This window comes from Seriola aureovittata, chromosome 2 (genome assembly GCF_021018895.1).
Source record: "Seriola aureovittata isolate HTS-2021-v1 ecotype China chromosome 2, ASM2101889v1, whole genome shotgun sequence".
In the NCBI taxonomy this organism is placed as follows: domain Eukaryota; kingdom Metazoa; phylum Chordata; class Actinopteri; order Carangiformes; family Carangidae; genus Seriola; species Seriola aureovittata.
Genome location: NC_079365.1, coordinates 31,197,501 through 31,212,879, shown reverse-complemented (window position 1 = coordinate 31,212,879; position 15,379 = coordinate 31,197,501). Strand labels below are relative to the sequence as shown.

At 40.6% G+C, this 15,379-nt stretch overlaps 1 long non-coding RNA gene across 2 annotated transcripts in view; it reads left to right on the top strand.

Annotated features, from left to right (window-relative positions):
- Positions 1-15,379, top strand: part of LOC130176413 (uncharacterized) — a 62,729-nt gene that overhangs the window by 37,733 nt on the left and 9,617 nt on the right. Inside the window, exon 3 of one of the 2 annotated variants that reach the window (XR_008828863.1) lies at positions 14,022-15,379. This exon is cut by the window's right edge and continues 83 nt beyond it. The exons of the other annotated variant lie outside the window; for it this stretch is intronic. This is a non-coding gene — a long non-coding RNA (uncharacterized LOC130176413). The remainder of the gene's footprint in view (positions 1-14,021) is intronic. 2 annotated transcript variants of the gene reach the window in all.

Below are 15,379 nucleotides of genomic sequence, written 5' to 3'. Positions count from 1 at the left end.
GATGGAGAAAACTAAGAGAGATGAGGCTGAACAGCACAGATACATGTGGGCTCACTATTTGGCAAGCAACAGGTCAATGTTGCCGTTTAACAGCTTATAAGTGATTTATAAAGTGTTAACAAGCTCATTAATAAACTACATATAACCCATAGATAAATCCTTTATAATGGGAGTTTTATTGTGGAGTGTTACCAAGAAAACATATAAAATAGATTAAAAAAATAACACTTTATGTTAGAGTTTCTACAGTGAATAAATAATATAAACACATAAATGACTGAATTTAAACATTTTAAATTTAAATATATGTCGGCTGATGGTGGAGGAAAACAAGGACTTGCAGTAGCACTGTGTTCTCCGACATTACAACCTGAGGGAATTACAGTTCATTTATTTGACATGATCCTATTGGCTGATAATTCCTTTTGGACTTTACATGACCTTTTTTTTTTTTTTTTTGCTTTATTCTCTTGCTCCTTGATTTATTGCATAATCAGACCGATTGTCATTGTGATGTTTTTCACTGCTTATCTCTTGTTATTTCCCTTTGTGATGATGAATCAGACCTGGTGACAGCTGCTGCTCTCATCAGGTTTTGGTTTTCATACAAACAGAAATTAAGTTGCAATAGGGTCAAAAAGTTTGCAACATCTGCACCACGACGGGTCATGCTACATTAGCTCCTAGCACTTCCTGTTTACACTGTTACCATGGATCTAAAAACAACTGGATCAGTTTGTTAACTTCATACTCAGAGGAGGACGAGCTCTGCTGATTCCAGTGTTCCCAGTAAGTCAGGTTGTGTTTGTTTTTCTCTGATCTACAGATGATCAATAAATAAAAGATGAGACGGGAAACATGGCCGACTCTTCACCCTGACTGGATCGACCTGTGTGGTTGTGCTGAGTCATTGTCAAACCCATTTTACGTTGAACAATATTCCGTAACACATGATCGAATAATCAAATCACACAACAAAACAAACCGCGGAGCGCTCTGTATCACGCCGCTTTCTGACTCACTCAGCTGACCTGCGGCGCTTGTGCGTAGGAATACGGTAGTTCAGCGCTTGAAAAAAATGTAGTGCCAAAGGAAAGAGCTGTTTTCACTGGAAGATAAAAATGAACATTTTCTACATGAAGATTCATTTAAACAGATGTTGGATTGTTTCCGTGGGCGTCTTTAAAAGTGATTAAAACACATTTCCTCTGGTGGCCCCGCCCACAGCAGCTCATCACTCTGACACCGCCGGAGCCTCAGGTCGGCTTTCTTAACTAGGAGCACGCTAATCATGATCTACTGCAGGTAACGTACGGATTATACATGACGACCTCACACAACCCCATGTCTAAAAACCAGAACTATCCCTTTAAATATGGAGCTTTGAATCTGGTCCATGGTGCTGTCGAGGAGGGAAGACATTTCCTGCTCAGATTGTTCAGGCTTCAAACAACCTTGGATGATTAATACTACATGTTCATCAAACTTCAATTAACAGCATTATTTTGTCACAGTAAGCAACATTTTTTTTTTTTTTGTCTTCAAATTGTTGACTGCACATTTTTGAAATAATCTCTTTCACAACAATGATCCCAGACGCGAAGCAAAGTGTTCCAATTATTGCAGGATCATCATGAAACATTAACACGGTGCTCCGCCTCTCGTCCCATCTGTGTGTCAGCGTTATCCAGGCTGTCGGCCCGGAGATCTTGTCTGTCAGGAGTAGTCTGCACCGTCTCCCTGGGCCCTTGTTTCCATGCCAACCATCTGTTAGCTCATATCCTTCAGCTCGCCCCTCACACTCCTCCTCTCTGAAAAATCACATCTGATCTGATGGAGACGTCGCTCGGGACGGAGTCTCCGAGGGTTGCCGTGACACGTGTGTGTGTGTGTGTGTGTGTGCGTGCGTGCGTGCGTGCGTGCGTGTGTGTGTGACGTTGTGGTGATGTTGAGTTCAGTCCTCAGCGTCCTGTCATAGATTGTGTCGTTGAAAACAGCAGCTGACTCGTTTGCTCCATGAAAAAGTGAAAATCTAGTTTTGGAAAAGGCAAAAACTGAAAGTCTAAATCATGAAGTAATGAATGTTATAGAGGAGATCAATCAGCCTCGTTAATGATCCTGTCTGGAAAGAAAATATCTGCATCCTTATAGACATCTGTGTTCAATTATGTCATAATTACTTTATGAATTCATGAGTCATTGCCAAAAATGTGTTTTCTGAGGTCACGGTGACCTTGACCTTTGACCTTTGCCCACCAAAATGTAATCATTTCATCCTTGAGTCTGAATGGACTTTTGTACCAAATTTGAAGAAGTTCCCTTCAGCAGGTCTCGAGATATTGCATTCACAAGGTATAAACTGTGTTTTCTGAGGTCACTGTGACCTTGACCTTTGACCTTTGACCACAAAAATCTCATCAGTTCAACTTTAAGTGCAAGTGAATGTTTGAGCCAAATTTGAAGAAGTTCCCTCAAGGCGTTACTGAGATATCATGTTCCCGACAATGAGAGTTACATCTTATTGTCAGGTGACCTCTAGTGGTCGCAGTAAACCATGTGTTAATTATTGTAACCATGACGACGAAGGTCCTCTAACCTTGAGGAGGTACTTATTATAACCAAAACCCCGACCTCACTATATCTTTTGTACCTAAACCTGATGAAACATGAGGCTTCCACATCCGTCAGTGAGCTGCGTGGTTGTTTAGGTTGGAGGACTTGACCATTACAGTTTGTCGTGTACTTCCTTCCAGTAAAAGCACCTGTGAAACCATAATCTTCTTAGCCTGATGAACTCAGCCATTAGAAAGTGATTAAACATGAGCTGGACTCTTAATTTATTGATTTTCATTTTGAACTGCTGCAGTTTCTGCACGTTGAGCACCTGACGATGCATTCAGAGGACATCTGTACAAAGGGACGAGAGAGAGAACTCACCAAACACAACCACGTGTCAGGTTCTGGAAACATCTGGCAAATCTGGCATTTCCTTATAAAAACACAGAGATGCAGAAGTGAAACTGAAGCCGAAGAACTTGTTGAAGATTGAGCAACAGAGACTATAGTCAACAACAAGAGCTTTAGCATGACTGGAACCCAGTACTTACATTTACCAGTGTAATCCTCAGGCTCTCTGTCAGTGTTGTTTGCTGACATATTGTTTTCATCAACGGCACGCAATGAATCTTGGGATATGTGAGGCCACGAAGGATCCACTTGTTGGATGAGACCCCTGAAGTGGGACACAGCTAGTGAACGCTAGTGAACCTCCACGCTCATGGTGACATGCTAACATGCTAACTATTGCATGATGAATTAGGCGTGCTGACGTCTGAGAATCTCATATCTTTCTCAAAGCTTTTATCCAACTTCATTTATTATCTGACGTTTATTCATCCATCAGATCTGAGAGTCGAGCTTTAACATCACCAAGGTTCAGGGTTCGTTTCCCGCATCAAAACAACCTGGCGAGGCCGCGGCGTGTCGGTGCTGTCTGGATAAAAGCAACACAGCAATATAAATGCTCCTGTAAGAGAGTGAGGAAAAGCTTCCAGGAACACAGACATTAGACAACATTACCAGTTAACTGTCCATCAATACCAGGCTTGACACGGTCTCTCTCTCAAGTTCAATACTGCAAACAACAGGAAGGAGGGAGCTGAGCCGCCTGTGCAGTGTGCTAATCCATCTCACTGTGTTTACCTTCCCTCTGTCCATCAACAGCATCACTATAATGTATTCCCACTGTGTGTGGGTTTGACTGGCGTTTCTCTCTCTCCGTCTACTACATAAAATATGTGATGATGTACTTGTCTCCTTTCTGTTGGCATCATCACATTATTACTGTGAACAAAAACAAGCTCCAAGCTGCTGCTCTGAAAGATTTGTAAAGATTATTAAAGCAGCTATTTGCAGCTGAACGTGGTTTCTAGTCAGGAGCAGGTGGAGGTGATTGTCGCCTGACAAGAGCTTCAGCCATTGTTACGTGTACAAGACAAGAGCACTACTTCTTCAGGACAGATTGGAGGTTAGGAAAGAGACGGGCTGAGGCTAGCTGGTTAGCATGCTAACTTCAGTAGAAGAGTTATCAGTGGTGTTTGTTTCCACCTCTGGAGACAGATGTGGGTGAGTAAAGGAAGGAAGTTTGACACTGAACTCACAATGTTTCTTCTAGACTGCTAACGGTAACGTTAGCTTTGTAGCAATAGCAAAACTTACAAATAGCTAAAAAAAGCTGCACAAAAAACGGTAGTAAATTAGATCCAAAAAGTGTTTTAACATCTCTTAACTGATTGTTTTGGTTTTGGTTTCCTGCTTATAAAAGTTTATTGTTCTGTTTACTCTCATCAACCTGGTTTCCAGTGACAGCAGAAAGATAAACTATCAGCCCAGCACCTAACGACAGGCACAGTTAGCACAGTTAGCAACTAGCTGGTGAACATGGTGGAGCTTTCAGCAGCCAATGAGTTGACAGAGACCAACTTACATTCACCAGAAACTCAACTCCAAATAGGTTTCTACTAATAATACAGATCTAAACCTTGTTTTATGATTGGAGATAAATCAGTCTGTTCAGCGCATAGCATAGTTCAGTTTAAGTTTAGCTTTAGCTAACTGGGTTTTCTTTGCTCCCAGAATTGTAGGCTGTTTAATAATGGAGATTACATGTACATGTATTTGAACATTATGTTGTTGCATGGCTTTACAGCAGTTAGGTGACATTTAAGGAAGCAATCTGGATTTCAGTCAAAGAAAGACATGACAGCTGCTTGTCTGCAACCCTTTTGTTTTTTTGCAATAATGAGGATTTTAGAAAAATGTTACTTTCACTTCTGACTCAGACATAACCACAGTGAGATCCTCCACATAATGAAAAATTGCAGCTAATTTTACTCCCTGCCTCAGCATGTAGCCCTCCCTTTGTTATTTGCTCTGGGCCATCAGTGTGTTAAAGTATCATGAATCAAGGCTTAAGTCCTGACAGAGCAGATTAAAATCAGTCTGAGCATGATTGGAGAAGTTTACTTTGTGCTGTTTTTGTAGAGTGGGAGAGTCGAAACAAATCTAATCCCCGTTTCCAGGATTCTCTGTTTCTCCCTTGTGGTGTTCCTGCAACATATTAGACACTCAGTTGGCAGTTTATTAGGTACACCTAGCTCAAACTAGCACAGTCTGATACAACAGTGCTGCAATAAATCCTCCCTCCATGACAGTTTTAATGTTTGGTTTGTGTCAAAACTGTTTCAGAGAGATGCTGATTCAACTGTAAGGTCATTTTGGAGGCTGCAGGTTGTGGTGCTGTTGAATTGTATTGTGTTGTATTGTGTGTTCCACCCATCTGTAACAGTGAGGCTAAATATCAGAAACACCTCTCTGTATAATGCAACACAGTTCAGGCACCACAAACTCTATCCTCTAAAATGATCACACAGATAGCTGAATGTCTCATCTAGGTAAATGTAGCAGTAGCTAACAATCTAGCTTGTTAAATACACATTATTTTCTTACCCTCAGAGTTTGTGAAGTAGATTGTGTCAAGTATCTACAGATGAACGCTAATGTTAACTAGTTTATAACTTTAACGCTGAGTTGCAGTTGAGCTAACTAATATTAGTTTCTAACTTTATTCTTAAGTTATAATTTAGGTAACTAATTTTAGCTTGTTCTTAACTTTAGCTTTAAGTTACTGTAGTGTACTATCCACTTCATTTCCTTCTATTTCAACATTCTAAATTGTTGTATGTTCTTCTTCTATGTATGTTTTATTCTTAAGTTAAGGAATGGTGTCAATTAAGGCTTTGTCAAAGGTTTCCTTGAACCACTTATTGTAAGTTGAATTTAAGGAATGTGCCTTAGGAGGCAAAACTGTTTACCCATTGGTTTTCTGGTTGACACAGTACAAGAGACTCAGGATGTGGGGGTTTTATGCTGGCCTAAAGGTCAAAGGCCAGAGACCAGAGGCCGTAGACCAGATCTTGTCTACCATTTGGGTGAAGGCTTCTTCTTATTGGAAGAAGTGCACATTCCAAAGGTGGGATAAGACAGATAAATAGAGGGGTTTGTGAGACGGTAAAGGTGAGATCTCACATTGGCAGAGATGCTCCAGGATTCGGCCTTTTTGACACTGTTTCTTTCTTGTAAATAAACTTCTTTTTGATTACAAGTAAAGACGTGTCAGCGGTGATCACTTCTTCACATCAGCACCTCAAGATACCACATCACAATTTAGCTAAATAATATTAGCTTGTTCCTAACTTTAGCCTTAAGTTAGAGTTTAGCTAACTAATTTTAGCTTGTTCCTAACTTTAGCCTTAAGTTAGAGTTTAGCTAACTAATATTAGCTTGTTCCTAACTTTAGCCTTAAGTTAGAGTTTAGCTAACTAATTTTGGCTAGTTCCTAACTTTAGCTTTAACTTTAAGTTCACCCTGGAATTCAGGAGTCTTACACCCTTCAAAATATCTGGGCTTCTATTGGATGGATTGGATGAAATTTTGTACAGCTAGTAATCCTCCCTGGTGGTCAGCAGATTTTTCCTCTAGCGCCACCATTAGGTCGACGTATGTGGTCTCAAGTAAATTGTCTTAACAAATGTTGGATGGAACGAACATTTCGTGCCACTATCAGGTCAAAGTTTCAGTTTGTCTAATGCTTTGGTTTATGACTGAACAAAATGAGTACGGTAAATAAACATTGGTTAGCATGCTGACATTAGCTTTAAGCACCACTGACAGAGACACTCGTCCAGCTGGAGACTCTCTGTCTTTTTAAACCATGAACATAAAACCACCTGTCAGTCCAGCACTGACCCTGATATCCACACAACAGTAAAAAGATGTGCCAACCAAGGCAGTCCACAGTTTCCAGGGTTTTCTTATCAGCGCTGCATTTATTCACACGCACGCTTCCTGTCAGTTACTTGTCAAGCAACAGAAGAATAAAAGTCTTTGTCAGAAAATAATCTTAAAACATTTACTAGTTAAAATTAATTGTTAATGCTTTAATAGTTAATTTCATGTTGGGTCTGATGCTTTCACTGTACTGCCAGATTCTACTGACTGATTTTGATTAAAACGCACAACAGATTTATACTAATGATCTCATTCACATCCATGTGAAATCATGTGTTACACTGCTATCAGATGGCTGCATCACATATTGGTTAATAAGTACTTTATTACTGGCACTAAGGATGGACTTTGACATAGACGGTGACACAATGACCCAGTTGCCTCATTCAAGTTTATGAGCTTGTTTGTCAACCTGATGCTAGTTCTGTCATGGTCTGCCCGAAGAGGACACGTTTTTTGGACTTTTGGACTCTTTAAGTTTGGACATTTGATTCATTTCCTGTTTTATTTTGTAGTAGAGACCCTTGTGTGCCCGCTGTGTTTTATTACTTCCTGCTAATTGTGTTTCACCTGTGTTCAATCACCCTTGCCTCCCTGGTGTGTATTTAGTCTCTCGCTGGTCTTTGTCAGTCTGTTTCTTGTCCCACGGTTGATATCCTGTTGTAAATCCAGTTTGTCCTCCAGTTTTACTCCGGTTTCCTTCAAATCTTCAGTTTGTCGGGCTCCAGTATTTCCTGTTTCGATTTTGTGTTCCTTGTTGGTTTTAGTTGGATTCTTGTTTTGTAATTCATCTTTTGTCATTAAATCACTTTTTTTCTCCCACCAATCCCCTTTTATTGTCTGTATTTGGGTCTGATAATCGTTCATACGTGACAAGTTCATGTTCATTTTCTCAGTGTTTATTTGTCCACGCTGGCGACAGTCAGAGCAGCAGCCATTTTGTTTTCCAGTTGTCAGTCTCCCCATTTCATTCTCGTGGACACGATATCTCAGTAAAATATTGACGGAACTTCTTCAAATTTGGTACAAATATTCACCAGGACTCAAGGATCAACTGATTAGATTTTGAGGTCCAAAGGTCAAAGGTCAAGGGCATAGTGACCTCACAAAACACAGTTTTGGCCTTTTGAACGCAATATCACTGTAACAGCTTGAGGGAACTTCTTCAAATTTGGCACAAATGTTCACTTGGACTCAAGGATGAACTCATTAGATTTTGGTGGTCAAAGGTCAAGGTCACAGTGACCTCAGAACACACTTTTTAGCCATAACTCAAGACTTCACTTCATTATTTTATATGACTCTGGATAAACAGGGATGTAACCTGAAACTAGTCATGGATGCAGTTAACCATGAGGAGGTAACTCTAGTTTTGTCTCTGATGAGACCCGCTGGGGATCCAGGACTAAGACCCAACTCACGCACATATCCAGAGTCACCACCGCCGACCACAGAACGCCACATTAGCCCCCTCTTACCCACCACTCAAAGTGTTTTACACTACAAGCCACACTCACCCATTCACACACATTCATACAGCGCTTCTAACACACATACACACACACACACACACACACACACACACACACACACACACACACACACACACACACACACACACACACAAGCGACAGTGAACTTCTTCTGCCCCGGGACCCCAAGGGATCACGGAGGTCCCATTGAAACGAATGGGAGGGCTGTTCCTCCCTGTGGTCAGGAGAGGGGAGCAGTGAAGCAAAGTGACCCCAACAACCAGGAGGTGAACTGGAGACACGATCAGGGATCAACACATTCCTCAGTTGATCCCAGAGAGACGGAGGTGAAACTGGGGAGGTAGAGAGAAAACATGGGTCACAAGAGGAAGAACAAGAGAGAAAAAGGATGAGTTACACCTGAGATTCACCTCTGAAGCTTTGAATGAGAAAGGTGAAGAGACTGTGGGTGCGTCTGTTTGGTGAAGTGACACTGTGTTTGGATTAAAGTATGACAGAGAGAGAGAGAGCGAGTGCGTCAGAGTCTGTGTTTTCCCCTGAAATAGCACGAAGAGATTTGAAGTCTGTTTCTAAGGAGAAAGAAATAAGTGACTTAGAGCGTTTAATGAGCGAATAGCAGAGCAGCAGCTCAGCCGAGCGGATAATGCTTCGTTAAGGAGACGCTGATTGGCCTGCGAGCTAATCCACCAGCAGCCACATGGAAATAATGAGGCCTTTTGTTCAGTAAGAAGAGAGGGATCCAAGACACGAGAGACAGAGTGGACACAAAGGAAAATATGACACTTTATATTTACTGTTTCTGTGGATCAAACAAACTATGTACAACATGTTAATTAGGGATCAACAGATGCTGAGAAGTGTATTTTGAACTCACTGTCTCACCTTTATGCTAAGCTAATCACGTCCTGGCTCCAGCTCAGGACTCCTGTGAACATGAGTTATGAGGAATTTTATTATTTTAAAAACAGAAACTTCTTATGTTTAATTTTCATGATCTGAACGTGTTGAAAAAAAAACAAAAACCAAGTTCAATGGAAATCCTGTCACGTAAGCTGCGTCCAAGTTCAGGGGTCGCATCCTTCGGAGGACGTGGTGTGTCGCCGCGAAGGCAGAACTGAAATGAGACGCTCTGGGCAACGGAGAAGTTTGGCTTTGTATCGCCATTTCTAGGGAAGAATCCACCTGCTGGATCCTTCGTTGACCAGGAAAAGAAGGACGCATTTGAAGGAAATGGTTCAGTCTAGTCTTTAAATGCAGCCTCTTAAGGATGCAGCCACCGCCTGCCCCGTATTTCAAAATAAAATGCTGCGTCCTGTACTGAATCAGTATATTTTTGTTCATTATTTCATTTATAAACTATATGTCCTCAAAGTTATAAATAAATATATAATTATATGATTTACAAATAAATATATAAAATACGTCACATGATGTCACCTACAGGTAAAGACAGCAGGACCCTCGTCAGCTGTTGATGTCTGGAAGTCTGTGATAAATATTATAACTATTTTCCATCCATTCACTCAGATTTGGGGCTCTCCTGTTTGTGTTTGCTGCTGTAATTAAGATAATTAAGATAAGAGTTCACCTGTAATACACACCTCGCAGGATGGTGACACACACACACACACACACACACACACACACACACACACACACAATCACTCACTCACTCTCTCTCTCGGTACCTGTCTGGAAAATGAGGAGTGTTTCATGCATGGACACAGAAACAGACTCGGGGGAGCACAACTCTTTCCCAGAATGCTCTGCAAAACATAGCCCCTGTCATGGTAACGGATCGACTTTATGTCTCTACGCTCAGCAGCAATGATTATTTCCATGGCAACAGCTTGAAAAGTTGCATAGCAACAATCATAATCGTGCCAGCCGTATCTCAACAGTAATGTCTCCTATCCTTTAATCGTTCTCTCTCTCTGTGCACAGAACAGAGAGAAGAAGAAGAAACTGACTGACATCCAGAGCCGAGGCCGTAATGAGGCCGTGTTTTCACCGCTACAGTCTTGGCTTGGGTTGAAATGATCTCCAATAATATAAAAGGATGATCAATAATCAAACAAAAGACTGAAGGTTGAACTCTCAGATCATAAAACAGAGCAGCGATATGACGCCAGGACATCCTGCCCCTCTTCTGTTTGATCAACCATAAAACCGTCAGCTGCAGCTCTGTCCACACTTTCCCTCCAGCTCTTCTTCATCGTGCAGGTCACATGACTGACGTTCGTTTACAGAAGCTGTGAACACGTTAGAAAAAGTTCATAGAAGTAAATAACTTAAAGCTGTTCACAGTCCTTCACACGTTCAATATAAAACAACTAAAAAACAAAGTTAGAGTAGGAATGTTTTTGCCCCCTAGTGGTCAGGGGCCAGTTACACAAAACACCTTAAGTTTTCTACTTAAGTAAAAGCACTTAAGGTTTAATTTCTCCTTAGCTGAGGGAGTTACATAAAGGCGTTGAAGGCACAGAATCTCTTAAAATGTTTCCGTAGTTAAGGACAAAAGCAGTAAAATTCTACCGTTTCCATGGAGACCGTTGATTTGCCGCCATTCACCCTTGTGATAGGGCGACCTATTCTCACTGTCATCCTCCTGTTGTTTTCATGGGAACTTTAAGGTCTTTTGTGCAACAGTTTAACTGATTTTAAGTGATTCCTGGGGCAGGTTGCACAAAACATCTTAAGTTTTCCACTTACTTAATCATTTCTGAGGGAGGTACTTATAGGTGAAAAAATGTAAGGCATTTGCAGCAGTGAAAGAGTTTTTACAGCTGTGTCGTTAAAGGTGTCATTTTATTCTTTTATCACCATAAACTCAGTCATGATGCAGTTAAGTTTGTTTTCTTCCTTACTTTGGTCACTAAGGTCTTTTGTGCAACTGTTGGTGACTTTAAGTGATTCGTTAAGTATAAAACAAAGATGAGGAGAAAACCTTAAATATATTTTAAGGAAACCTTAACTAAGACTTTAGGGAGAATCATAACTTAAGGTGTTTTGTGAAACTGGCCCCTGAAACTTTCTTTTTACTACATTTTTCGGTGATTTTGGAAATTTAACACATTAACGTCCAAAAATCTAATTTTTCCTTGCAAATTCAAATGACCAGAAATACATTTTTATCATTGTTTGGTTCATTGAGACTCACACTGTCCAATAACACAGACACTTAATTTAAAAAAAAATCTATGTTGGTCAGCTGTGTTAACATTGTGTGGTGGCCACTGCAGCACGTCAGAAATCTGCAAAACTACAGTCGAGCATGACGCAGCAAATATTCCTTCTTTAGGAATTCACTGCACAAATGTGAACACATAATAATGATGATGATAATAATAATGATAATAATAATAATAATGATAATAATATTAACCTTGTCCACAGAAGTGGAAACTGGGCAGGTTAAAACACCTCACTGTGACTCAAACATTTCACGTTGATATTTCAACTCTCGAGCTAAAGAGTGAAGTCTCCGTTGCTAAAATCAATGTGAACCAATGGTGCATCAAATGGAGAAGATCAATATTAAAGTTTTTTCATTCACAGTTATATGAATATGATCCTTAGTTAAAGTGTGCAGAAAGCCAGTGGTGTGGTCCTTTAAATAATCCTGATGTCATGACCAGAGGAAGCTGTCTGACTGTTCAGAGCTGCATTAACGCTCGCATGAATGGAGACGGAGAAACAGGCCGACTAATGAGATTGTGTGCTAAGTTGTGGGAGAGAGAGAGAGAGAGAGAGAGAGAGAGAGAGAGAGAGAGAGAGAGAGAGGTTTAGCTCCATAGGGGATAAAAGCCCCAACCTTTAAACAATGTCAAAGAGTACGAGTATCTATCTATCTTGTTCGTGCACAGTCTGGACTCTGGAGATTTGAACGTTACATCATCAAATCTGTAAAAGCAGAAATCTGAAACTGATCTGAACTAATAACTTTAATCTTGTAGCTTTAATGTCATTGGATCAACTTTCGTGTCTTCGCCCAGTTTCCATCTGACTGGTGTTGAAGTGTCAGAGTTTTTACCTTCACCACACAAAGAGAATTGCATTCACTCTGCACTCGTCTAATTATAAAACATTTTCTCTGCTCAGAAATGAACTGACCCCCCCACACACATGCACCCCCCCCCTCGCCTGTGATGCTGGTGTTTACGAGGAAGTGGTGCATTTATTTGGGTTTAATCCCCCTCCCTGGCCGGCCGGGGCAGTCAGATGACAGGCGCTAATCTCTGGCTGCCTGACTGCCTGTTTGGTAATATGGGATTAAAAGCGAGCACGCCTCCATCACGTAGCTCCCGACCCAACGAGAGAGGGTGAGCGCTGATGATGACGATGATGAACTGAAACGGCGGATGATGAGCAGTGTCATCTCTTTCTCTTCCCACTTTCATTCTCACTAAGCCGTTTTACTTTGTCTCGGAATTTACCGAAACACGGGGGGGGGGGGGGGCTTTAAAGTTGTAGTGTGAAGATGAAGATTCAGTTTTTACTGAACTTACTGTGATAATATGGATTTGATGCCACGTGTATTTCTACAGTAAACAAACATATTTGTTTGTTGTATCATGGCGGCAGCAGTGATGGAAAGTCTTTCAAATTGTAAACAAATCAATAATCATCTGGGATCTTAACACGAAGCCAAATGGTGATCACCTAAATATCATATATCAGATATTATTAGAGTCTAATTAAGATTTATTGATTATAAAAAACTTGTCTTCATGATGATTCTCCAACCTGAGCGACCATCAACCCTCTAATACGACGTGTTGGTTCTTCATGTAAACGTCAGACAGATAATTTAACTTGTTCATTAACTAACGAGAAATGACGAAGTCTGAGTGAAATTATAGTATTATTTTATTTATATGTTAGCATTAGCAGGTATCGGTGTCTGTGCTCACCATACATGACTTGTTTAGTCCATTAACTAGCTACTTAGCCAGCATATGAATTGGCCTTGAGTTAGCCATCGAGCAAGACGCCCAGCTGTGCTAACAATGCTAGCTGGGAGTTAGGGGCGGAGTCAGACACTGCCAAGATGGAGACAGTGGATCAGCTCACTCTGAGCTCCAGAGACCTGTGGCTGACGTCACAGAGGCGACGTCCATGTTTGGTTCAGTGTAGACGAGCTAAAGTAGAGCTAGCATGCTAGCATGGCTGTAGATTCTCTTATTCTTCTTGGTTTATGTGTTTACGTTTTTCTTTTGCTTCAGAAACATGAATCCTCTCTGTCACAGCCAGTTCTTCTGTTTGAGGTGATATTACAACATTTGGGGAAGCGTCTCAGTCTCACTCTGTCTGACGGGAAATACTTGAACTGAGTTTGAAGTGTCTTCCTCTTTCTACTCTGTTGCTGCTCTATCATCAGTCTGTTGTAATCTGCCTCCCTGTTTGTCTCTGGGGGGTGAACACGTCTTTTCTTTTTCTTCTCCAGATATTAATTGATGTAATTATCCAATATGACTTCACCACAGCAAGTTTTGTATTTTTAAATATTCAGCAGCTGAAATGTGACAAGCTGCTGCTTCACAACCCCGTGTGAAGGCAGAGAAGAAGAAGAAGACGCTCTGATGGTATCATCATAAAAACTGACAGGAAACAAATACAGATTGTTTGACATTAAACACAGCCGTGCATTTATCCTTTTTTCTCTCTGCCTCTTTTCAGGAAGTCGACCATCTAGATGTTTGTCTCTTTTCCTGTCACATGACCACTCGTCCACCGACACTGTGGAAACACAACAACACCCTTCACACGGTGTCACAGTCTGCAGACACACTGAGCTGCTGCTGCAGAGACCGAGGGAAAGAAAGAACATACAGATAAACAGATTATTTCACCTCTAAATACAAGTCAGAGTGAAGTGTGGCGTTGGATTTCTGTATTTCCCTGAATGCATTGTGTACAAACACAATTATTTTAATCATGTTTTGTTTCGTTTTCTTCTTTTTCTCTGATCTTCGGCTCACTATCTGCAGTTCCTCCTTTACCTTTATGCATTTCTTTATTTTAAACTGTTTATAATTCCAGAGCTCTTCAGAGCACATGCAGGTCCCGGGTATTATTGTAAAGATAAGATACTCTGGACTTTTATTGTGCAGGTTTTTCTTTCTCCTCGTCCCTCACTGTGGAGCTGGGGAGGTTTTAGAAACAGACAAAGATTGATGCGCTCTGTTTTTCTGTAACAGCCATAACACAGGCAGTGAAGTTGAAATTGAGATTGGACAGACGTGACTCAGAGTTCTGAGCATCAACAGAAACTAAACATCCTCAAACACTGAAAATTCACCTGAATGTTACGCTGACTCAGTCACTTGAATTTGTCTGAACTGGTTTTGTTCTGGACGTTTATATTACGACATACAAGGAAACTAACTACCTTCAGTCCTCTCACTTTTATTTTGGTAATAACACGGGACTTTTGTTTTTGTCCTTGGGTGTTTTTTTTTTTAACTCACAAATGACGTTTTACTTTGGCGGGACAAGATAACTGCAACCCAGAAACCCAGGATGTTGACTATTTATATTTATTATACATTTATTTTTTCATTTTACATTCAATATGAAACATATGAATTCATGAATTGTGAATCTGAACATTATAAGTGTAACATGAGGGATTGATATGTGGCGGTCTGGATCATGTTTGATAAAAGAAACAGCTGGATGGAGACAGATTGAGTTCACTTTTCTCCGCACTTCGTCTTCTTCACAACAACAACAACACTTCCTGTCTCTAAGTCACATGTCACTAAACAAACCAATCAGAGGCTAGAAGGACTTGGGCTCATTTGAATAAGTGGAAAACTACAGAGAGGGATTCAGGAGGTTCCTGTAACTGCAGATGTAAATATTTAAACTTGTAAATATGTAAATGTTAATGCAATAATTGTGTAAACATAAATATGTAAATAATTAACAGTATAAACAATGTAAATCTATTTTTAGCAAATGACCTCACATATACAGTATGAATTAACATGTAGAGCTTACATGAGGTTAAAGCGTCCACAGTGCTCCGACAG